This window comes from Parasteatoda tepidariorum, chromosome 4 (genome assembly GCF_982258835.1).
Source record: "Parasteatoda tepidariorum strain Cologne lab strain chromosome 4, Ptep-v5.0, whole genome shotgun sequence".
NCBI classification, from domain to species: Eukaryota; Metazoa; Arthropoda; class Arachnida; order Araneae; family Theridiidae; genus Parasteatoda; species Parasteatoda tepidariorum.
Genome location: NC_141758.1, coordinates 30,311,450 through 30,337,905, shown reverse-complemented (window position 1 = coordinate 30,337,905; position 26,456 = coordinate 30,311,450). Strand labels below are relative to the sequence as shown.

At 29.8% G+C, this 26,456-nt stretch overlaps 1 protein-coding gene across 1 annotated transcript in view; it reads right to left on the bottom strand.

Moving 5' to 3' along the window:
- Nucleotides 1-14,847, bottom strand: part of LOC122271459 (uncharacterized) — a 120,235-nt gene extending 105,388 nt beyond the window's left edge. The window contains exon 1 of the mRNA XM_087160871.1: nt 14,748-14,847. The gene's annotated coding sequence lies outside the window, so the exon portion shown is untranslated. The remainder of the gene's footprint in view (nt 1-14,747) is intronic.
- Nucleotides 14,848-26,456: the final 11,609 nt, after the last annotated feature.

Here is a 26,456-nt window from a genome sequence, read left to right as displayed (position 1 = left end):
TTAAACCAAATGAAAAAATTACCTGAAAAGCTAATTATTTTGTTTTTTGAAATAAAGCATGTAGTTTCTATGTTTTTTTTTTTTAAAGTTGATTGACGCTTAGCATTTTGTTTTTAAAACTTACTCGGGAAAAAGGCCTATATACATGTAAATTAAGTATATTTGTAACTATATAGACGGTTGACCATGTAAAGCTAAGTGCAGATGGTGCTAGTGGTAGAAATTCGTCGTTAAGATTTCCGGGTTACAATTCCGACTCATTTTTACGCCTAATAGGCTTGAAAAAACGCGCCTGCCATTGTTATTACGCTTGTAATGTTTTTAATATAACGCGTTCTTTTAATTTGACTTTCAGCAAACCACATAACCAACTAATTCAGAAGACTCCTCAAGCTTGCTGTAATGCTTCCCTTAAAAATAATAAAGGGTTCCATTTTAGATAAATATAGCTAAATAAGGGATATCATTTAAAACACGGAAAACCTTACACTTTACTTAAGCTGTGATATTAATTCTGTTAAATTTGTTTTAGGTTTTTTTCTGTTAAATATCTGCGATTAGCATACCTGACAACTTGGAACATTACAATTTGAATTAAGTGGTAGAAAATTTTATGATTTAACATTTTATTATTAGTTCAGGGCAGCAACTTTCAACGTTTTTGGAAAAAGTTTATTCTAGAGGTAGATAAGTTTAGATTTTTAATTCATTTTTTTTTTAATCATTTAAACTTTTTTTCAACATTACTACAAATAAATGATTTAAAGGTTGATATACAACGTCCCTTTGTTAAGCTTCCCTTGCGGTGAGGATTTTAAATGTCAAAATTATCAAATTTCCGGTATAGGTGTTATCTAAGGTAAGAGTATAAGTTGGCAAGTAAACTCAATTAACCTCCTATATATGCTTTTGATGCATTTTAATGTGCTGGTTACAGAAATATTTAATAGCAAGTATTAAATCCTACATTTTACTGTCTTTAGAAATGTTTAGGAATATACATACACATTACACATTATTATTTTGTAATTTCTCTTATTCTTTCATCATAGTTAATCATTTTTTTTAAAACTAAATTAGTCTGACAAAGAATAAAACATTAACTGTTTCATTATTATTATTATCAAGTATATATTACAATATGTACGTCAACTTCATTAAACGCGAAGCTAAGATTAATAACTGTTTCATAGAACAAGTGATATAAAAATTAAATTCATTGAACAAACTCGCAGATGTTTACTGTTATAAACGACCAGATGCTTTGGGAAAAATAATTTTCTACGTTATCACGAAACAGATGTAACCTTGTTTTTATCAAAACGTTCATGCCTTGAATTTAATTTAGAAGCAATGTATCTGCTGATATTTTTCTTTATATTATTAAACTAACTTAATTATTTGGTAAAGGAGGGAGCTTGCAATATTTGTTTATTATTTTACTGAACAGCAACTTAATAAAATGTTAGTGGTGATAACTAATGAATTTTTCATAATTTTTAATCATTGTAAAGAGAACTGGGTAGCATATTGCTATTTCATGTCAAAATATCAGATATTAATTTGATATACTAGATTCTTGCTACATTTTCAAACTTATTTGGTAGTGAATTTTATACTTTTTTGATTATATCTACTTTATTTTTAAGTATATTAAATTGCATGTCTCAGTTTTTAAAGTGATGATGTTTATTAACGCTATTCTATTGATATTCCAAATTGATTAAATACACTTCCGTTTGCTCTTTTTATTTTTTAGGATCTTTTTTCCTTCTTTCAACTTACGACGCAGCGCAAATATAACTTGTATTGTATGAAAATGAATAGCAATGTATGTTTATATTCATGTTAAGTGTGCAAGAAAAAAAAACGAATCACCCTGAATGACTTATGATCTAATAAGAAAATATGATTTTTTCGAAATTTGATTTCTCAGGAACAATTTGACCGATATCGTTCAAATTTTGTTATTTGTCATATAAAATTATATTCTTTAAAATAATGCAAAAAATTGTATACCTGACAATTCAAAATTTTTCATAATAAAATTTATTTATTATTTTTTATTTTTATTTATTTATGTATTCATTATTTAATTATTAATTGTTATTTATTATTTATTTATTTTTTATTTTTAAATAAAATAATAAAAAATGCTTATTATTTACTAAAACGAAAACGAATATTAAACGAAACGTAAACGAGTTTCATAATTGAATGGAAAAAAATTTAAAGTCCTTTAAAAAGTTCTAGAGAGTGAAATAATCAAAAAGTAAACTTAGCATTAAGGGGTACAAACTTTAAACAGCTCTCCTAAAACTATTGGGACTTTATTTCCAAGATTGTGGTTACCGCCTATATTTTGGGTATCAGAGGTAAGATCAGAAATTCAAATATCATCTCCGCTAATTTTATATTTAACACTACACCTTCAAATAATTAAGAACGAGTTCTAAAACGTAAAGACCCGGTCATTAGATCAAAAGTTATTAAGGGAAGTCGGTAGGGCATATACCATTAATGCTAAAACTGACATATTTCGATATACCTTTTCTCAGCATCAAAACAAGATATCGCTTCAGCTTTTTTTCTCCTCACAATATTTACATATACGTGTTTACCTTGATACAATACCATATGAAAGAAATTTTTTAAAAAAACTTATAAACTGAGAGCTTTTAATTTTTAAAGAAGTTTCTTCATTTTTGAGTAAAATTCTTTCGTGACTCAAAATTTATTCCTGCTAGAACACTAGCTCATCATACAGCTGATAGAATCTCAAATATTCCCAAAAACTTTCAAAGCGATATAACAGTTTCTTAGAAAAAATACATTGAAAAAGGTCAGCTTTAGCATTAGGAAAGTGCTGTTATATGAATGAGTTCATGCGTCGAATTGATGCGTGTTCGTTGAGATAGGTATATAAGTAACGTCCGTATATCTGGTGTTAAATGACTCCACACGACATTATCGTTATAATGCTTTAATGTAACTGTAAATATCGAGGTGTCTGCCTTACGACACCTGCCTCTTCAACTAAGTATTTCACCATAGGCAACGAATGAATTAAGTCTGAGTTGAAAGTTTAATAATGTGAATTATATACGAGGAAAAAGAAAATTCCGAATTATATGTATAATATAATATTTACAAATAGCGGATATGAATGAGATAGAACTAGGAAGTACAGTTTCGCAAATAATCAAAATCAATAACTAATACTGGAATAGACTACACCATTTCTCTGACTCGTCTTTTGGAAATCAAATATTAAATCTTGAGAGAAAAACAAAACGATTCTCACTAAGCAATACAGTTTAAGAGTTGCATATGACTTAGAATTAATGGTGAGCAAAACTACTATCGACTTCTACTAACAAAGAATTATACAATAAAAGACTACCATTTGAAAATAATTATATAGTGTCCGGACTAAGTTGACATCTCTGATTATAGGCAGAATGAAGGGAGTTCAAAGCAGGCATGAATTGACTTGAGTCATGTTTGGCTCAAGTATCCAGCTTCTTTTGATTAGTGAAGTCCTTGAATTCCCATGCAACAGCAAACTGAAAAAAAAATTAGTCATGAGATTCACTAATTTTAATCATTTTTAATGCATTTTTGCATTTTATAAATGACCAGATTTTAAATTTTTTGTCGCCCGTGGCATTCTTGCATTTAATTTCATTTAAGTGGCGTGTTAGTTTGAAAATATATACTATACATTTCAAATGATCTAAACAAAAAACGGCATTGCTTTTTACGTACACTATTTATAAAATTATTTATAATATTTTAACTATATCATTTAATTTAAATGGGATAGGGGACAGCAGTGACAATTTAGGCATAGACCCTCAAAGTAAACTGCCAGACACAAAGTTTGTGATCTAGACAATTTAATGCTTTCGAAATTTTTATTTCGAAGGATTTGGTAGATTTTTTTTCTAAAAAAAAGAAGAAAAAAGCAAAATCAACAGAAGTGATGAACACAGAGATGCCAACTTGCTCCGCTTTGTGGAGTAGTATTTTTTAGTGGTAGCGAAATTTAAGTTACTTTTAGTTTAGTAATTTTCCTTTTAAGTAATATTTTTCACCACTAAATATCAAAAATTATAAGTGTCATACAAGATGCAACGTTAAAGCGTCTATATTGGTTACGTTACTAAAAAGTAGGCGTAACGATTATTCTCTAACGAGTTTAACCAAAAAACTTGCCACTACTTAATTAAAACTACATCAGAAAGCTGAGCAGTTAGCTTCCCTGAAGAACTTAAATTTCACACTTACTGGAGAGCATATCAGCCTCATTCCATTTTCGTGACACACGTGGACAGATAAATAATATTCATAATGAATAATTTTAGATTTTATAAACTACCGTTTCAGAAAATAAAATATATATTTTATAACAAAATTTTTAAACAAAAGCAAGTCAATGTCAAATATAATTTTTGACAGATATATTAATCGAATCTGCTGGCAATAATTTTGGCGGGTGGATGCTAAGATCGGAAAGAATAAATATTCCTAAATATAGTCTATTTCATTGGAAAGTTTCAAAAAAGTATTTTTTCCTTTTTTTAATTTTGATAAGAATTAGTACTAAAAAGGATTTATTATAGGTTCAGAAAGAGTGCTGAAAAGTATTCATTTAGATCGAAAAATTTCTTCGGTTCTCGCGTATCGCTTTTGAACAGGTTTGCCAACAATTAAAAAGTGATTCAATTATATAAACACAACTATTTATAATTTGGTCTGTCTGAAAGTTCTGTCCGCGAAGAAACTCGTACCATTTTCAAACATGCAAAAGGTGCATTTACTCACGCCATAATGAATTACAATTTTTTTAATTTTCTAATGTATTAGTTTTCAGTACGAAATTTTTGGATATTTTTGCGTTGCTGATTTCAAATCCTCAATTGGTATTACTCTACAACAGTGGTTACCAACTGGCGGCTCGAGGACCGCATCCGGCTCCCGAAGCCTTTTTTTGTGGCCCTTGAACTGAATATATTAGTTGTCATTTTTTTATGGATAATTTTAGTAAAAAATTTGTTAGGGTTTAAAATACATTTCTTTCGTTAAACAAACCTAATTTTGTTGTTTCTGTGAAATTTATAATACCAACAGCGCAAAAAAATTTATTTCTCTGGTTCTGCAACCAAGAAAATATTTATTCAAATACAAAAATAATCGTGCATGTTGCTTAATAATATACTTCTAATTTTAATTTGTGATTCAATACGTTTGGTTTTGTACAATTTGATAAAAATCTGACAGTAATATTTAATGTTCCTTCAAACAGAAAAGAGTCCTATATAAAATTTTGATAAAGAGTTGCAGCCAGTCATTTGACTGGTTCTTTATAATTGCGACCCCCGGCCTTATGTAAGTTGGAAACCCCTGCTCTATAAGCTACAGTGTGGGGTTGTTTGGTATCTTTGTTAGAGTCCCCACTTAAACTCTAAAAAGAAATCTAACTCTAGGAAAGCGTTCCACATGAAAATGTTTCCGAGAACGGGTTATGTAATAAATAGGAATTTATTGGAGTTTTTTTTTTTTTTTTGTATCAATACTTTTTAAAGAAGGGTTATTTTTCAATAGATGGCACCACTATGATAAAATTTAAATGCAATCAAAATTATGCTATTTCATGAGAAATTGTTATTGATCCTTTTAAAATGGGATTTTTGGGGTAGATTGTGGATATAAATTGTATTAACATTTAAGGAGGTTTGGATTATCGCTTTTATGGCGTATTAATGGGTTTGTAGCTGGTTTTTCTTGTGGATCTTTTTTGTTTTGTTCTGACGTCCACTGGATGCGGGATGACTTTTGAACGAGTAAACAGGTCAGTATGGATTATTTCGCCTTGATGAAAAAAGTATAAGAGGCGTGAAGAGTGGCTGAAAAAGCAGTACGACGGGAGTGCGGATCGTGCCCGTTGGAATGTTGGGTAGAAACATCACCGCTGACTGGATCTATCATGGCTGCTAGAAGTGTGTTCTGAGCCGGTATCATCGAGAATGAGTTTAGATATAGCTGGAGTCTCGGAGTGAGTTGATCTGGGCTGAAAGGTTGATGTTTGAATAGAGTCTCTGGATGCCGCGACTAAATACGCAACATTGGTCGGATGAGCTGTTGTCTGGAAGAAAGTTGATCTGAAGCCTCCGAATAGTTGACGGGAGGTGATAGACTGAATATCGCTAAGTTCAAGACAGTTGGCAAGAATTGAGCATTCTTCGGCAGAAAATCGAATGTTTATAAAGAACTGAATGGCGGTCATAAAGTCGAAGTTCTCCTAGTCCACAAGTCTAGCTGCAAACCAGGAGGGGCCTCCCTGGCCGAGCGGTATCGCCGGTCCAAACGCTCTGTTAAGCGTGGAGGTAGCGGGTTCGAATCCCGCCGTAACCCTGGATGTATTCTTTGTGATGTCTTTCTCTGAATTGTTCTATCTGTATTTTCTACTTGACAATGACTTATAAGCCTATATTGAGCACACAAGTCAGCAAATGTATGTAATTCCAATAAATCAATAAATCAAATCAAGCAAACCAGGAGGGCGTTCCAGAAGGTGATCTGCCAGTTCCTTGTGTATTTATAAACTCTAATTTCTTACCTTTTTAGTAACTTTTTAGAAGAGCATTTTATTCCGTATTTTAAATTATTTCTATTAAGATACCTAATTTAAGATGAGCCTTGGCTATTTAATTTTAATTATCTGTTGTAGGAATATAATGACCTAAAGTTTAAATGTTTTTGTAAATTTAGAATGAGCTAGTATTTTTATTTCGTAAATGTCTCTTTTAATGAGAATTAGTTGAATGTTATGCATATGAAATTTAAGAGTGCTTTTTATTGAAAGGTTTTATCTTGAGTATAACCACTTGGAAATTTAAAAATGTATAAATTGGAAATTTTAGTGCACATGAAGGCATCTGGAGATGATCGGGGTTGTGTTTGTTGAGAATTTATAGTTATAATAAAATTCAATTTTTATTGTTAAATGTTTCATGTAATTCATTAGTTATTTGTCTATTTTTGAACCTGGGTAACCGTTACCAAAATTCAATTAAAAGATCACAGCCTTGCCAAAGTTTGAAGGGTAACGGTACAGTTATAGGTTTCTTCATAAATAACACTAAGTTTAAATAAATAACTATCTTTATTAACATTTTGGAAACTTGTAAATTTAACTAAAACATTCTAACATATATAAAACTTAACCACTTTAACATTGAAGCAGCATAGAAAAAAACTGCGAAAAGGTAACCGGCGAGAACATGCCGGACTGCTAGCTAGAACCGACGGGGAGAGAGAGCAATTTGTGGGGAGGCGGCCAAGTTATATCCAAAACATACTGTGCGCGTTTTGCTGATTTCGCCCTTCACGCATATCTCCATTCAGGTATGAGGTTTACGTCAATTATCGGCTGCAAACGACGTAGTTCAACGTCAGAGATTCGTAGTTCGGACTTAGCATTTCAGACCGCAACGCCACAACAGTTTTAATGTAATTTAATTTTAAATATCCAACCGGGATTTTTTAAAATGTAATGTGAGTAAACATTGAAAGTTCACAACTCTCTTCTACGTAGTAAATGGTAAGACGAAAATAATAACACGTTTAAGTTTATGATGCGATACGTTATGTTTGTTTGCAATGGAAAAATAATCTATATTATTTTTTTCCATTACAAAAAAATATTGTTATATAATTCATAGAAACCATTTAATGTAAAGTAATGTTCCTTACGTAAGATATGCGTGTCACCACAGGCTACGAAAAATGTAAAAAGTGGTAGAAAATTTATTTATTTTTATTTATTTATTACTCTTTATTTATGATTCTATGACTTACATTTCAAGCTGTTCATATTTAAAAGAAAATAATTCACGAAATTCACTTTCGAAAGTGCACTAGAAATAAAAACTGTCCTGCTTTCTGCAAAATTTTAATAAATTGGTTGCGAACTGTTATAGAAATAGGAAAGTTATAGAAGTAGGATAATTACTTCCACTCTTCCAAAGCGTCACCACGTGATAACAATAATAATGTTGCATTTCTTATGATATTTTTAATAAGTCAAATTACAAAAAATGAAGGAAAAAAAAACTTTAATTTCGATATTACAAGAAAATATGTTTTTACTAAGCGAAGCAAGTTGGTATCTCTGGTAATTTAAATAAAGTATGTCATAAAAATACACATTTTAATCTCTTTTATTAAAATTCTAATTTTTAATCATCTCCACTTTTTGCAATTTTAGTCACCCGTGGCATACCTAGATATGCATACTATTTTAAAATAAATCTAATCTTGTTATAAATAATGAATCATTCTTGGCATTTATTGTATAAAGTGTTTCTTTTAACTTTATCTCGTTTGTATCTCATTTTCGAAGCAAAAAAATTAAAACTCTTAATTGCATTAGTTAATTAATGCAACAGAGAGCATTTCAAGAAACAAAATCACTCATATAACAGTACAAGTTTTCTAGAAAAAACTTTTCACGACAAGTTCAAATTCTGTCGAAATGGTTACAAATAGATGATATGGTCAGGCGAGCGATCAAAAGTTTAGTTCTCTTAATTTTGATGTTACTTTTTGCGGGTTTGCAATATCTCGAGAAATTTTCAAGCTTATCGAAATATTTTGCACACAGTCATAGAATTCGTTTTTCCAAGTATCTATGCAAAAAACAGCTTTGAATAATTATTTATAATTTATTATTATTTTTGTGAATACGTTTTAAAAATATTTGAATATTAAGATATATAAATTATTAAATCATTTGAGGAATGTAATTTTAAATAAATAATATATTCAGCCTCCTTTTACTTGAGAGATGTTGAAAAATAAATAATAATCACTGAGGTTGTTCAATATTTCGAAACTACCGTTTCAGAAAATAGAATCTATTTAATAAAAAATTTTAAATATGTCGCACGTTAACTAATGGAGTAAATGTTCTTCATGCTTAATTAAAGTATCTTCTAGCAATAAAATTGGTTGGTTGGTACTGAGAAAGAAATGAGTAAAATTCAATGCAATTAAGTCTAATTTATTGATATACATCAATAATTTTATTTTCTTTGAGAGTTTTGATAGTAATTATTAATATAAAGGTCTTCTTGTAAGTTAAAAGAAAGGTTGATAAGTATTCTTCTTTTAGATTATGAAATTTTTTCTAACATAGGCTAACATTTATAAAGCTGATGGATTTTTTCTTAAATAGAATGTTAAGGGTGTAGTTTCTTTATGGCGTACTCTCAGTTCAAATTCAATTGTAATCGTAGTTCTCATTATTAGTATAAAAATGTTATCCAAATTGTGGTTCGTAATTTTTCAAAATTTTCGCCGGATTATATTCGTCTTAAACAGATTTAGTAATCATTTGTTTAATATGAGTTACAAACAAAGTGTGATTCACGAAATATTATACATTTTTTTAATTGTGTTAAACAGCATCGTTTATCTTAAACAGAGTTTACTGCAATGCAATTTTTTGATATGAGATGCTACAAATAAATTAGAATAATTCATGAGAAGCTATTAATTCTCTTCTTAGTGTTATCCAGCAGTATTTATATTGCTTGTGTTAAACAACTCTGTTAAACAGGGTTTACTGCAATGTAACTTTTAACAAGAGTTACAACGTATAAACAAGAATAATTCCAGTACCAAACGTGACAAATGGTGAGATAGAAAAGAGGTAGTTCAAATATTAGAAGCTACTGTTTCAGAAAATAAAATATATTTAATATAAATTTTAATTATGTTTTAAGTAACAATCACCATTCAACCTAATGTTAAATTTTTAAAGAAGGCATCTATTAGCACTACATTTGGCTGGTGGATACTGAAAAAGAAAAAAAAAGAGAAATTTCTGAATATCGACTGTTTTATTCAAATGGTTGGAAAAAGTTTATTTTTTTAAAGTTGTGATATTCTGCGTAAAACATCTTCATTTGAAAAATTTTATATGCATTTGGTTGGAGGCTAAAGACATAATCTCAACATTTGAATTTATGCGAAATGTTTTTCTCAATGGTAGTAAACTAAAGTAATTTTTTTTTTTTTTTGAATTTAAGAGTTTATCAGGGTATAGGTTTGTCTTCCACTTAAAGCACCATACAGCGATGTCTTTAATTTTTTTTCTGAAATAAATCAAGTGCGTGTCAATCAACTGATTGATTTTGTAATAACTACGGTGTCACTGCCATACAGAGCAGTGTCGTTTAGGGTATCCTCTTGTTTTTTGTTTACATTTTTTTCATGGGGAAATTAGCATAGATTAGAAAATAAAGCTGATCAGGAATATTAGCTTGAGGTAAGCTAGCCTTTTCCCCTTAACTTGTGCACTCGAGTTAACCGGTTAACTCCCAGCGTCATATATTTAGGGCAGTTCCTTTTTTCATATACATTCATTGTGGTGGGAAACTTTTTCAGCATTTTCATTTATCTGGGTGAATTAAAAGATTCTCAGATACCACAATGATATAGTTATTTCTGATTAGATCTAGAATTATAAGGAACAAGTACTTTTTGATCTATCGAAGACTTTTTGAATGCCCTAACTGTAAAAAAAAAAAACAATTAGTTTCGATATTATATTTTACCACTTTTTCCCTAAAACCACTTTTTGTATCATTTCAATATATAAATTGGGGACAAAACGGGTTAATTCGAGCGCACTAAACAAGCCAAACTGTGCACACTCAAGATAATTCGAGCGGCGTTGTATTTTATGCTACTATAATTTCTCACACTCGAATATAATCGAGAATTGAAAATAAGATATCGAAAGCTAAAAAAAAAAAATTCGTTTTATTGATATTTATCATTTACATAGGATTGTAAGCTATAACACTGATTTATTCCAGAATTAAATATACAGAGATGCCTGAGCTTGGTCCGGACAGCAAATACATATTTTGAAGTGGTAGTTTATCAATTGCGATTTTTTGTTTCATAAATTTAATTAAATAGATTTTTACCCACCACTACTTCTAAATAATTCTTAGGTTTATATAATCCACCACTTTATAGATTTTGCGTCTTGCCACACGTTTAAAAAAGCCAGCAAAAATAGTAAAAAGATTGCAACATTTACTTGTGGTTATGTACCGTTATTTTTAACTATTTTTACGTGTCCGGAAGTTGGCATCTCAGAATGTAGTCTGGTGTGTGCAGAAGCCGTGTTGTTGTTTGGAAATGCTTTGTGGATATGAAATCTTTACTGAATCATCAAGTCGGTGTTGAATAACGTTTTTTACTTCTTTTTTTTTTTTGAAATTTTTTTAAAGCATTGGAAGAAGGCTAATGGGGTGTCAGTTCTCAGGAGATTCAGCATGTTTACCAGGTTCAGGAAAAAGCATACTATATATATATATATATATATATATATATATATATATATATATTGCACATTAGGAAGGTATATATTTTTAACGGAAGAATTCGAACGAAGTGGTGTTGTATATGAATTTTCAAATCATTTATGTATAGTGGTCTGGATGAAAAATTTATGTGCATAAAAAATTATACATTAAATCACAAACATAGCAATCACTAGTATATATTTTTTTTACAAAAAGCGTTGAAGTTGGCAGCTCTGTTTGAAATGGTTTTATCATTTCAACAAATTAAACAGAAACTTCTTTACTGAAGTCGCCACCTACGATACCTCACATTTTAATGACATTTTCAACTGCATAAATCTCAAAGAGGATGCAAACACGCACATTCAGCTTATCCCTGTGAAAGAGCAACCCCTCGGGGTTTAATCAGGGGTAAGCTTATCTCTCTAACTTAAGTGTAGAGAGCAACTCGGAACGAGTGGTAATTACCAGGACGGCCGGGTCTCTGCTTTGACAGAGCCAGACTTACTTACACATATACACACATCCTCACATTCCTTTATCTCGCCCCCCTTTTGTATGCACTCTTAAACTGTAAATATTAGTGTTAATTTTCCCATTATTTTACCTTTACTTTAATTTTACTTTTAATTGTACTTTAATTTTACTTTTTTTCATGTACTTTTTATTACTTGTAATTTTATTATTACCTAATAATGGCAAAGTACCATTTTTTTTCTCAAAGGGACTGCATTTTACTCCCCAAACTTTATTTTTGTCATGTATGTTTCTTAGTCTAATTTCAGGATGAATGGGAAAATGGCTGTAAGGTCTCAGACCTCAAGTTTCACTACAGCGAACGAACGAAAGAACGATCATTAATAAGATAGCTTAGAATTAAAGTAAAAGCAAAAACAAAACTATTAAATTATAAAAAATAAGCATGTCAAATTTAAGCTACCGCTTTTTATTTTTTTCCATTATTTCGAACTATTATTCGATTCCATTTTCCACCGCAGATTCAAGGGCCGAAACTTAAATACTTATTCATTAATTGCGTGAATTATTTATACTAGTTAATTAGCGAGCAGCAGATATTGTTTTAATAAACAAAATCACTTGTATAGCAGCACATTTTTTTAATAATTGTTTTTTCAACAAATTCGAATTCTGCCGAAATGATTACAATTGGCCATATGATCAGGCGAGGTATCAAAAGTTTAGTTCCCTTAATTTTTATTTTAATTTCTGCGTTCTTCGCAATATCTCGTGAAATTTTCAAGCACATCGAAACATGTTGCACACAGTTATAAATTTTTTTTATCCAAGTATCGATGCAAAAAATAGTTTCAAATAATTATTTATAATTTATTATTATTTTTGTGAATACGATTTAAAATTTTTTGATTTTTTAAGTACATAAATTATTACATCATTTTAAGGAATGTAATTTTAATTGAAGAAAATAAAATATTCAGCTTCCTTTTACTTGAGAGATGTAAAGTAAATAATATTCACAGAGGCTGTTCGAAATTTCGAAACTACCGGTTCAGAAAATAGAATCTATGTAATTAACGTTTAAATTTGGTACATGTTACTCGGTAGAACCCAAGTTCTTTAATGGTTATTAAACGTATCTTCTAGCATTAAATTTGGCTGGTGGGTACTGAGAAAGAAAAGAGAATAATTCATTGATTTTCTTCGATAAATTTATTTTCTTTATGCTGTGATGATAATTAACAATATAAGGGCTTCTTGCCAGTTCAGAAGAAAGGTTGATAAGTATTCCTCTTTTAGATATGAAAATTTTTCTGTTCTTCTGTCGTTCTTGGATAGGCTGCTCAACAATTAAAAAGTGGTTAAAATTATAAACAAAACAATATATAATTACAAGTAGGTCTGAATGTACTGCGCGTGAAAAAGCACGTATCATTTTCATATATGCAAAAGAAGCCTTTATTCACTTAATAATGAACTACACAAATTTTGTTTTTTTTAAAAATTTTCTAATGCATTTGGTTTCTGAACGTAATAATGAAAATTTCCTCGTCGTTGTTTTCAAATTCGATGTCGGTTTCACTCTATAAGCTGCAGTTTTAATGCAATTTAATAATATGCAGATTTTTTTTTTCAAATTTTAATTTGAGTGACTACTAAGAGTTCCCACCTTTTTACTGCGTAGAAAGTGGTTGGTTGGAAGAAGGAGATAATTTATTTACGTTTAAGATATGGATTGTAATTTAAAAAATTATCGATATGAATTTTAACATTGCAAACAATTATTATTAATTCATGGGAACCATTTCTCCTCCAGAAGTCGTGTTCCTTACGCAAGATATCCAGAGGCAAAGCCACGGGCGACTGAGATGTGAAAAGTGGCAGAAATTTTATTCATTTATTATCTCTTTAATTATTCAAAAACACTATGACTTGCACACACACTAACATTTAACACTGCGCCTATGTCCCTAAAGGGGAATTTTTCGGTTAATGGTAAAGGTTCGAAGACAAGACAGATAGAAAAAGGAGAAGAAAAAGAAAATAGAAACAAAAAAGAAACTAGAAACAAAAAAGAGGAGAAATTTAAAAAAAATATATAAAATTTTAAAAAAATACAAAATCTAAAGAAAAGAAAAAAGAAACAGCTTTTGTATTACTTAGGGCATTTGAATAATATTAGATTTACGGAGAAAAAACAAATCGGTTCGCACTAAATATTACAGTTTAAGAGTAGCATATGACTTAGAATTAGTGGTGAATAAAAATACTATCGATTTTATTAAACAAAGAATTATACAATACAATACTACCACTCGAAAATATTTATATAATGTCCGGAGTAAGTGGGCATCTCTGATTATGGGCAGAATGAATGGAAATTCAAGGCAGGCATACATGGCTCAAGTATCCAGTTTCTTTTGATTAGTCCTTGAATATCCATGCAACAGCAAACTGAAAAGAATTAGTCATTAGATTAACTAATTTTTATCACTTTTAATACATTTTTGCAATTTATAAACTGCCAGTTTTTAAATTTTGTGTAGCCTGTGGCATTCTTGCATTTAATTTTATTTAAATGGCGTGTCAGTTTGAAAATATATAGTATACTATTCAAATGATCTAAACAAAAAAACGGCAAAGCTTTTTTCGCACACTATGTATACAATTATTTATATTTTTTATTATATCATTTAATTTAAATAGGATTGGGGACAGCAGTGACAATTTAGGCATAGACCCTCAAAGTAAGCTGCCAGACACAAAGTTTGTGATCTAGACATTTTATTGGTTCGAAATGTTTATTTCGAAGGATTTGCTAGTTTTTTTCTAAAAAAGAAAAGAAAAAAAAATCAACAGAAGTGAAGAACATATATTTCGCACTTACTGGAGAGCATCAGCTTCGTTCACTGCAGCATTCCATTTTCGTGATACACGTGGACAGATAAATGATATTCATCATGAAATATTTTAGATTTCAGAAGCTACCGTTTCAGAAAATAAAAAAATATTTTATAAAGAATTTTAATCGAGCTTATAATCTGCGATTGAAAATCAAAAGAGATCAAATGTATTAGATAGATCTCGCTAGCACTTGTTTTTGCTGGTGGGTGCTAAGATAAAAAATAATATTTATTCCTGAATATAGTCTATTTAATTGAAAAGGTTCGAATTTTTTTTTTAATTATGGTAGTAATTAGTACTAAAAAGGACTTATTCTTGGTTCAGGAAAAGTGTTGAAAAGTATTCATTTAGATATAAAATATTCTTCTGTTCTCGCGTATCGCTTTTGAGCAGGTTTCCCAACCATTAAAAATTTATTCAATTATATAAGCACAACTATTTATAATTTCGTCTGTCTGAACGTTTTGTCCGCGAAGAAACACGTATCATTTTCAAACATGCGAAAGGTACCTTTACTAACGCCATAATGAATTAATTTTTTTACCTTATTTTCGAATGTAATAATTTTCTAAACAAAATTTTTGAATATTTTTTCATTGCTGCTTTCAAATCCGCATTTGGCATTACTTTACAAGTTACAGTTTTAATGCAATTTAATAATAAATATCGAACCAGGCTCTTTTTAAATTTAATGTGAAGAAATATTATGAGTTCCCAACTCTCACCTGCCAAGTAAGTGGTTAAAAAAATAAAAATACACTCGAGTTTAAACTGCGATACGCTTATGTGTATGTTTGAAATGGAAAAATAATTTATATTATTTTTTTCCATTGCAAACAAATAATGTAATTTGTAGGAACCATTTAACGTAAAGTCGTGTTTCTTTTACTTTATTTAAAAACAACTGGGCACCTGGGCCGCGCAGCGGCCCCTATCCCATTCATCATGAAATTACAACAATGAGGTAAAAACATTTTGAATACAAGCAGTCGTTGTGGTAGCTTCGTGTTTCTTACACAAGATATGCAGGACACCACAGTAGACTAAAAATAAAAAAAGTGGTCGAAATTTTATTCATTTTTATTTATTAATTACCAATTTTTTTTCAATACTACTATAACTTACATTTCAAGTTGTTCATATTTAACCCCTTGAAGACGGGTGATTCGGAAAAGCATTCGTTCAAAATCAGAATCAGGATGTAATTAAATAAAAAACGGTAACTTGAATGTAGTCGTTGCTAATTTGACAGACTTACTTTGCTTTTACTTCAATTATTATAAGTTTAATCATATATATAATCAATGTTAATTCAAAGTATAACTAAATAGTTTTATTTTGAACAAAGTAATGATGAATTAAATAAATCAAACAATTATAACTCCGCCCACAAATAAACTGCTAAAGAATTACCTTGATGACCAGTTTTATCTTTTTACCCTGGTTGATACGGTTTCATGCTGGCACGTATTTGTGACAGTCGGCGCGAAAGTTTTTAAGGAAAATCATTCGCGGAGTTCGCTTTCAATAGTAAACATGCCCTGCTTTCTGCAAAATTTGAATAAATTAGTATCGAATTGAAGAGCAAAACTTATGGAAATAGGATAATTACTCCCATTATTTAAAAGCGTTACCACGTGATTACAATAACAATGTTGCATTTATTATATTTTCAATAAGACATATGTTACAAAAAATGAAAAAGTAAATTAAACTTACTAAATTAAATGATAAACTAAACTTACTAAAAATAACTTTAATTTCAATATTACTAGAAAATAGTTTTTTTGCAAACCGAAACTAGTTGGCATCTCTGGTAATCTAAAAAGAAATATGCTATAAAAATTTACACTTTTTAATTTATTTTATTAAAATTCTAATTTTTAATCAGTACCCCTCTTAGCAATTTTATTCACTGCAGGCATATTTATATATGGGTCATTCTCACAAAAACAGTCACTTTCATGTCCCCAGTATATTTTATGTTTGTTTTACAGCTTACGAAAAAAAGAAATTCAGGGAAAGTGTCCTTCAGAATGCAAGCTAACAGAAGAATAAAAATAAAATTATCAATTTCTATTTTTTATTTATTTTAGGTAATTAAAATATACCAATATGTCATTCCCTCACTTGTCCCCACTGCTGATTTAAAAAAAGAAAAAAAATTTTTCTGAGATAATTTTTTTTTTTTTTTTTTTACAAATTCGTGTTTTTTATTTCAGAATACTGAAATATAGAATTCAGAAAATCAATTTTAAATTTAATTTCTGATAAAAAATATTAATACAGCACTATTTTAAACTCTGTCCCCAGTGTTTCGCGTCATTCCCTCACAACAATGTTCTTATCACCTGCAATCTTCTTAGAATGAAAATATTTTAATAAAAACTTCAGAAGTTAACAACTGGCATCATAGAACAAAATTGCAGTATGTTTCCATCTTCAACTTAAAGAAGCTTTGCTGTGGAATAAATTTGAATGAATCAAACCAGGTAAAATTTTTTACATTTGTCATTCCCTCATGTCATTTTTTAGAGTAAAATAAAATACAACTTCATCGAGAAAGTGGATAATTATATGTTGCTTTCTTGTATGAATATAATTGTATGTGATTGACTTCAGAAATTAATTAGGCCTAACTGTTATTTTTAAATTTTATTGAATTCGTCATTCCCTCACTAGTGTATAAAGTGAGGGAATGACGCTGAAGTGAGGGAATGATTCAAGATGAGTATATTATTAAATTTTTTTTTGTTTAATCGTGTCAGCCAATTTTATTTCTCAAACCTGTAAAAACTATTAAATATATAAGACTAAATTATAATAAATATTAGATATACTTAGTATGTTATCATTTTCAAACTTTATGTAGATGTAACTTAGATAAAAACATGTATTAAAATAAAATATCATTCCCTCACTATTAGTGTCATTCCCTCACTTTTTAAATAGTGAAAATAATTAATTTACTTATTAATTAATTTGAAAAATAAATTAAAAAATTAATAAATTAATTTATTAAATTAATTGATTTATTTATTAAATTAATTGATTTATTTATTAATTATTTTAAATTAATTAATTATAAATTGATTATTTAAAAAATTAATTAATTTAAATATTAAGTATAATTTGTAGGATATATACTTTCTTTATAATGCCATTACATATTTCTATTAATATAAAAAGTTTCAGAGCTTTTTATTCACTTAACTTTTTTGGGATTTTATGAACTGAAAAATGACAGTTTTCGTGAGAATGACTCATATGCATACTATTTAAAAAAAGTCAAATCTTGTAATAAATAATGATTTTTAATGGCCCATTATTAGCATTAGTGTTTAGTTTTAACTTTATCTTGTTTTGTACCTCGTTTTCGTATCAAAAAAATAAAAACTCTGAAGAACATATGAATTAATGATCGGAATTTGACTTAAAACAGATTTTAATGATACATGAACCGAAACTTAAATTTTTTTTAGTTAATTGCATTAACTAATTGCACTAGTTAATTAGAGCAGCAGACAGTAATTTGAGAAACAAAATCACTCATATAATAACACAGTTTTTTTTTTTACTAATGGTTTTTCCCCCCGTCAAACTCGAATTCTGTCGAAATGGTTACAATAGGCGATATGGTCGGGCGAGCAATCAAAATTTTTTTTCCCTCTTAATTTTGATTTTACTTTTTCGTGTTTCGATCTCGAGGAATTTCCAAGCTCATCGAAAGATTTTGTACACAGTTATAGAATTCGTTTTTTCCAAGTATCTATGCAAAAAATAGCTTTAAATAATTATTTATAATGTATAATTATTTTTGAGAATACGTTTTAAAAATATTTGAATTCTAAGGTATATAAATTATTAAATCATTTTATAGAATTTAATTTTAAATAAATAAAATAAAATATTCAGCTTCCTGTTAATTGAGAGATGTTGAGAAATAAATATTATTCTTTAAGGTTGCACAAAATTTTGAAACTACCGTTTCAGAAAATAGATTATATTTAATAAATAATTTTAAATTGAAAATGCACTACTAACAAATTATCCATTGTAGAAGTTTATTTAACATATCTTCCAGCAATACATTTGGCTGGCTGATACTGGGAAACAAAGAGAGAAAATTTCATGGATATGCTTCAAAAAAGTTTTTCCTTTAAGATGTTATTGTAATAATAATAAAAAAGGATATCCTGTGAATTCAGAATAAAGGTTGATAAGTATTCTTCTTTTTGATCTGAAAATTTATTTTGTTCATGTATCGTTCTTAAATAGGCTAAGTGGCTCAATTATAAACGCAACAATATACACCGAAGAGCCATTACATTATGACCACCCTCCATCTACAACAATGGGCTCGCTCAGGTATTCATGGTTTCTCGCCCAGGAACAATGTTTTCATGGGGCACTTTAGGACCCAAAATCCTCATAGAACAATCCCTGACTTCTGTAAGCTACTTGAATATAGTTGCAGACCAGGTTCACCCATTCATGGCGACAGTTTTTCCTGCGGGAGATGATGTTTACCAACAGGTTAATGCACCATGTCATAAGGGTCGAATCGTCATGGATTGGTTCGAGGAACATTCCAGTGACTTTCAAGTAATGTTTGTCCCCCAAATTCACCTGATCTTAATCCAATAGAGCATTTGTGGTCCTACCTGGAAAACCAAATTCGTGCTGCCACGCTACCCCCTCGCAATACGAGGGAATTGCAGGACTAGTTGGTGAGCGTTTGGTACCAGATACCTCAGACTACCTATCAGCACCTTGTGGAATCAATGCCAGGGCTGGTGCTAGCAGTTTTGAGGACTGAAGGTGGTCTTACATGTTATTAGCAGGGTGGTCATAATGTAATGGCTCTTCGGTGTATAATCACGTCTGTCTGAGAGTTCTGTGAGTGAAAAAGCACGTATCGTTTTAAAATATGCTAAGGAAGCTTTTATATACGTTATAATAGATTACACATTTTTTTTTAAATATTTTTTGATGCACTAGGCTTTTGAACGCAATTATGGATATTTCTTCGTCGCTTACATTTCAAGCTGTTCATATTTCAAGGAAAATCATTAACGAAATTCATTTTCGATAGTACACCAGAAATAAAAACTCCTCTGCTTTCTACAAAATCTTAATAAATTGGTAGCGAATTGAAGAGTAAAACGTATGGAATTAGGATAATTACGCCCACTCTTTCAAAGCGTCACCATGTGTTAACAATAATAATGTTGCATTTCTTATGCTATTTTCAATAAATCAAAGGACAAAAAATGAAAAAAAATAATGAAAAATAACTTGAATTTCGATATTACAAGAAAATATTTTTTTACAAAGCGAATCAGGTTGGCATCTCTGTTAATCTAAATAAAATATATATGCCACAAAATGCACATTTAAATCTCTTTTATTAAAATTCTAAATTTTAATCATCCCCACTTTTTGCAGTTTTAGTCACCCGTGGCATACCTAGATATGCATACTGCTTAAAAAATATCTAATCTTGAAATAAATAATGACTCATTATTAGCATTTATTGTATAAAGTGTTTCTTTTAACTGTATCTTGTTTGTATCTCCTTTTCGATGCAAAAAAAAAAAAAAATAGAAACTCTGAATAACTTATGAACTACTGATCGGAATAAGACTTGACAGAGTTTAATGATTCACGGAACAAAACTTAAATTTTATTAGTAATTGCAAAAATTAATTGCATTAGTTAATTAAAGCAGCAGACAGCATTTTAAGAAACAAAATCACTCATATAGCAGAACTGTGTTTTTAATAATTTCCCCCCCCCCCCGACAAATTCGAATTCTGCCAAAATGGTTACAATAGGCGATATGGTCAGGCGAGCGATCAAAAGTTTAGTTCTCTTAATTTTGATACTACTTTTTGCGTATTTAGAAATTTTCAACCTCATCGAAACATGTTGTACACCGTTAAAAAATTCTTTTATCCAAAATTCTTATCCGAAATTTTATTCTATGCAAAAAATAGCTTTAAATAATTATTTATAATTAATTATTATTTTTACAAAAATGTTTTAAAAATTTTTGAATTTTGAAGTACATAAATTATTAAATCATTTTGAGAAATGTAATTTTAAATAAATAAATAAATACAGCTTCCTTTTACTTTTAGATATGTTGAGAAATAAATAATGCTCCCTAAAATAGTTCAAAATTTTGAAACAACCGTTTCAGAAAATAGAATATATTTAATAAATAATTTTAAATTTATTGTATTTTACTCACGTTTTGATCAATACTAGGTCATCAAGAGTTTAGTTTTGTTCAGCCACTTCATGTTGGTCCGATTGTGATGTCATGTGTCACGGATTAGATGCGGTGATGTCACTTTAAGGAAGAGTTTTTCGAAATGATGCCATGCGAAAACGCTGCCGATAACTGATGCTGATCATGCTCTACTGACGTTCTCTTCTCCCTTGCGATGCCGGTTATGCTGAATTGATGCTGATTATCCTGAACGTTACGAGGTGAGTGATACAGATTTTGATCTCATCAGGTTCCTGAGTCGGGAGAGACAATACTGACAACTGGCCATTTTGATGTCTGGATTTTGAGCCCGCCATTTTGTTTTTTCAAGTCATGCCGTATAATAAAACAGCTCGTGGTGGAAAGGTCTCACTCTCCATTCGTAATTCACCGTCGCATTGCAAAGAATCCACGTCATTAGAAGAAATCATTGCTACCTGTGGGATATCAAAAAAATACTTTCCACCAGTTGAACACGAACATATTGACGATCTCGTAGAGTTTTACACTCAATTTGATACAGAGGAGCTGATTGGTTTAGATAAATTACTTAGCAAACTGCTCATTCAAATAAGATCAAGTTACTCTGGAGACTATGAATACTCCTACTTCCTAAAACTGACAAATGCAGCTTATAACGTCAGGTGGAAGAGGAAAAACTTTCAAGCGGAAGAAAACAAGGAGATGAATAAAAACTCCATTCAACTCGAATCAATAATGACTGAAATTAATCCAAGCACTGAAGACATAACCATGGAAAATAAAGATGAAAACCTGAATACAACACCGAATACAGAAACAGACACGGACATCAATATTAACAATAGCACAGAACCACCTGCAAAGAAAAGAAAAAAGAAGAAGAAAAAGCAAAATGCAATCAAAACAATTGAAGATAATTCTTCACTCATATCTGCAAACAGCTGTCCTTCTTCTAGCCAACATAATTCAACAGATGACGTCACTATCTTGCCGACAACAAAACCTAAGGAGGATACCGACAAAGTACGGGATCCGCCCAGCAAACCTGAAATAACACTGCAAGCCAGATATATTAAGGTTTTGGTCCGGGGCCTGCCTGTGGACTTTGATACAGATGCCATCAATACAGAATTACAGAAAAACAGTATTGAAACCTTTAAAATTGTGCAGTTTAAGAAAAGAATGGGAGAGGCCTGTCGGCTCCTTCCACTTTTTCTCATAATCCTAACATCAACGGCGAATCACCAAAGAATATTCGAAGTCAACAACATACAGCAGATCCCGATCAAAATCGAACGATTTCGAGGAGGTCGAGGACCTATACAATGTTACAACTGCCAAAATTATGGACATACACAAAGCCACTGCAATGCACCTGCAAGGTGTGTAAAATGTGCTGAAAACCACAGGTCACATGAATGCAACAAAGACAGAACTACACCTCCAAAATGCTGTAATTGTTACAAAAGCCACACAGCCAACTATACTGGGTGCGAGACCCGTCCCAGCAGAAGGAGCCCTCGAACAACATCATATTCGACGCCTAAACTTGCTCATCGATTAGTGTCATTAATCAAAGAATTACAGGAATTGCTCAAAAATGAAGAAGTGCTCCGTCTTCTGCGGGGGATCATCGGGGAAACATCTCAATCCCAGTGAGTTCTACTTTTATTTTCGAGACTCTCAAGTTAAATTCACTGAACTTTTCACATCAGACTTTTACTTAAGTTAAATTAAATTACATTAAGAATTATTTTCTGATAATATAACCAATTTATGCATACATATATATCAACTTTGCATGTTAAATTCTTTTGAAAATTCTATTGTATTTAATGAGCAATACTTCTCTGATAAAATATATTCACTGCATTTTCTCCAAATATGTTATTTCATCATGTTTCAAGGTATGATTTATCTATATTCATCAATTATGCCTTTCATTTTTCAAAAATCAATTACTGTACATATCAAATCATGTTTTATCTTTATTGTTAATTTAAGTCTACAATCAATATTTCTAGTGTTAAGTCAATTTGTCATATTAAATTTCATTGTTTTATTATTTCACAAGAAAACGGCTTAATTTTTTTTTATGGTTACCACAATGTATTCGAATGAACTTCAATGTATGTCACAATTAAATATGTGCTAGTTAAAATATAGAAATTTAATTAGTGAAATATGTATCAATTTATGTTATTATTTATTTATGTCAACTTATGTATATATATGTCAAATTATGTTTATATTTATATATATCAACTTAGATTCGATGAATCAGATATTCAAATGTTATATTTACTCAAGCAAAGTGCTTGTTTTTCTATTAGCTACCACATCGACTGCTAAATTCAAAATGTTATTACTATAAATTTTCTGTAAATTTCTAGATGTATGGGATAGGGGCCGCTAAGTGGCCCAGGTGCCCAATTTTTGTAAATAAAGTAAGTAAGTATTTTACTCAATGCTGCAATTTTTGAAGTATTACAGGAAAGGTATCTTGTAGCAATAATTTTGTCTGATTATACTGAGAAGGAAAAGAGAAAAATTAATGAATATGCCTCAAATTCATTTAAATTCTTCGAAAAAGCTTTTATTCTGTTAGTTTTGATACTAATTAATAATAAAAAAGAGTTCTTGCGAGTTCAGAAGAAAGGTTGATAAGTATTCTTCTTTTAGATCTGAAAATTTCTTCTGTTCTCGTATCGTTCTTGAATATGCTTCTCAATAATTAAAAAGTGATTCAATTATAAACAAAATATAATAAGGACTATCTGAAAGTTCTGTCGAGAAAAAACAAGTATCATCTTCAAATATACAAAAGAAGCTTTCGTTCACGTTATAATGAATCACACAATTTTTTTAAAATATTTTCTAATGCATTGGGTATTTGAACGAAATTATGGATATTTCATCGTCGCTGTTTTCAAATTCGATATCGGTTTCACTCTACAAGCTACAGTTTCTATAAAATTTAATAATATATTTCTGTGCGAAATTTTCTAAATTTTAATTTGAAAGACTACTAATAGTTCCCTCCTCTCTACTACGTAGAAAATGAAAGTAGAAGGAGATAATACATTAACGTTTATGATGCAATGCATTACGTTTGTCTGTAATGGAAAAAATAATCTATATGAAATTTTTCCATTGCAAACAATTATTAATAATTCATAAGAACCACACACTGAAATCGCGTTCCTTATACAAGATATGCATGGACGCCACAGGCGACTAAAATGCAAAAAGTGGTAGAAAATTTATTTATTCATTATCTTTTTAATTATTCAATAACACTATGACTTACAAATCAACTTGCTCATATTTAAAGGAAAATAATTTTCGGAATCCAGTTTCAATTGTAAACTAGAAATAACAAATGCTCGGCTTTCTGCCAAATTCTAATAAATTGGTAGCGATTTGAAGAGTGAAACATGCGGAATTAAAACAATTACGCTCACTCTTTAACACGTTGAGCGCCGCGTCAGCCATCAGTGGCTGACACTGGACTTTCCATTTAGGCCGCGTTAGCCATCGGTGGCTGACAATTTAATTACATTTAGGCTGCAGCTGCCACCGCTTGCAGACACTGACCTTTCCCATAGGCCGCGAAAAACAGCTGTCTGACAGCGTATAACATGATATAGAACTATAAAATTTACACTCTTTTATGGAATTGTAGAAAATGTATTCAAAGTTTACTTAATGTGATTCTTATTTTTATAAATTCAATTTCTTAGATTCTTATCCACCACTATTTTTAAGCACTTCGTAGTATTATATAATTCACCACTTTTAACAAATATGTCCTGAAAAACTATCTGAAAAAGTAGCAATATCCGTCTAATATTTGCTAATTAAGTTTGTAGTTATTTACTGTGGCCTGATGGGCAAGTCATGTAAAATTAGCGTAGCGCTCAACGTGCTAAAAGTGTCCCCACGAAATAATAATAATGTTGTATTTCTTCATAATATTTCAAATATATTTTAAATTACAAAAAATGAAAAAAAAAAAACGAAGCTGAAAATAATCTTAATTTCGATATTACTGGAATTTTTTTTAACAAAGCGAAGGCATTTCTTATAATCTAAAAAAAATTGCAAATTTTAATATCTTTTATTAAAATTCAAAATTTTAAGCGGCACCACTTTTTGTAATTTCATTCACCTGTAGCATACCTGGATATTCATACTTTTGTATATATACATATTTATTTAAAAAAAATCAAATCTAGTAATAAATAATGATTTATTTCGGGATTATAATTAGCATTTATTGCGTAAAGTGTTTAGTTTTAACTATATCTTGTTTGTATCTCGTTGTCGTTGAAAAGAAATAAAAATTCTGAATACCATACGAACAAATGATCGGAATTAGGTCTTAGAACAGATTTTAATGATTCAACGGCCTAAGCTTAAATATTCATTCGTTAATTGCATTAATTATTTGCACTAGTTAATTATAGTGCAGCAGACAGTATTTTTATAACCAAAATCACTCATAACCGCTCAGTTTTTTAAATATTTTGTTTCAACAAATTCGAATTCAGTCGAAATGATTCAAATAGTTTGGACAGACGAGCTATCAAAAGTTTAGTTCTCTTAATTTTGATTATACTTTTTTCGTCTTTCGCAATATCTCGAGGAATTTTCAAGGTCAGTGAAACATTTTGTACACAGTTATTAAATTCTTTCATCCAATTTTCTATGCAAAAATATAGCTGTCAACAATTATTTATAATTTATGCTTATTTTTGTGAATACGTTTTAAAAATATTTGAATTTTAAGGAACTTGAATTTTAAAATTATTTTAAGGAATGTAATTTTAAATAAACAAAATAAAATATGCAGCTTCCTTTTACTAAAGAGATACTCACTGAGGTTGTTCAAAATTTTGAAACTACCGTTTCAAAAAATAAAATATATTTAATATAGAATTTTAAATTTGTTGAGAGTTACTAATTATTAATTAATCTTTGGTTAATTTTAAGCGTATCTCCTAGCAATAAATATTGCTGGTGGATACTGAGAGAGAAAAGAAAAAAGCTCATGATTAGTCATGATCTAGTCATTGATATACTTCGAAATAGTTATATTTCTTTAAGTTGTGATAGTAATTAATAATATAAAAGACTTGTGAGTTCAGAAGAATGTTTGATAAGCATTCCTCTTTCAGATCTGAAAATTTTTTCTGTTCTTGTATCGCTCTTGAATATGCTTCTCAACAAATAAAAAGTGGTTCAATTATAAACACAACAAAATATAATTACACATGTCTGAAAGTTCTGAGCGTGAAAAAACACGTATCATTTTCAAATATGCAAAACAAGCCTTTATTTACGTTATAAAGAAATACACATTTTGTTTTCTAATGCATTAGATTTTTGACGTAATTATTGACATTTCTTTGACGCTGTTTTCAAAT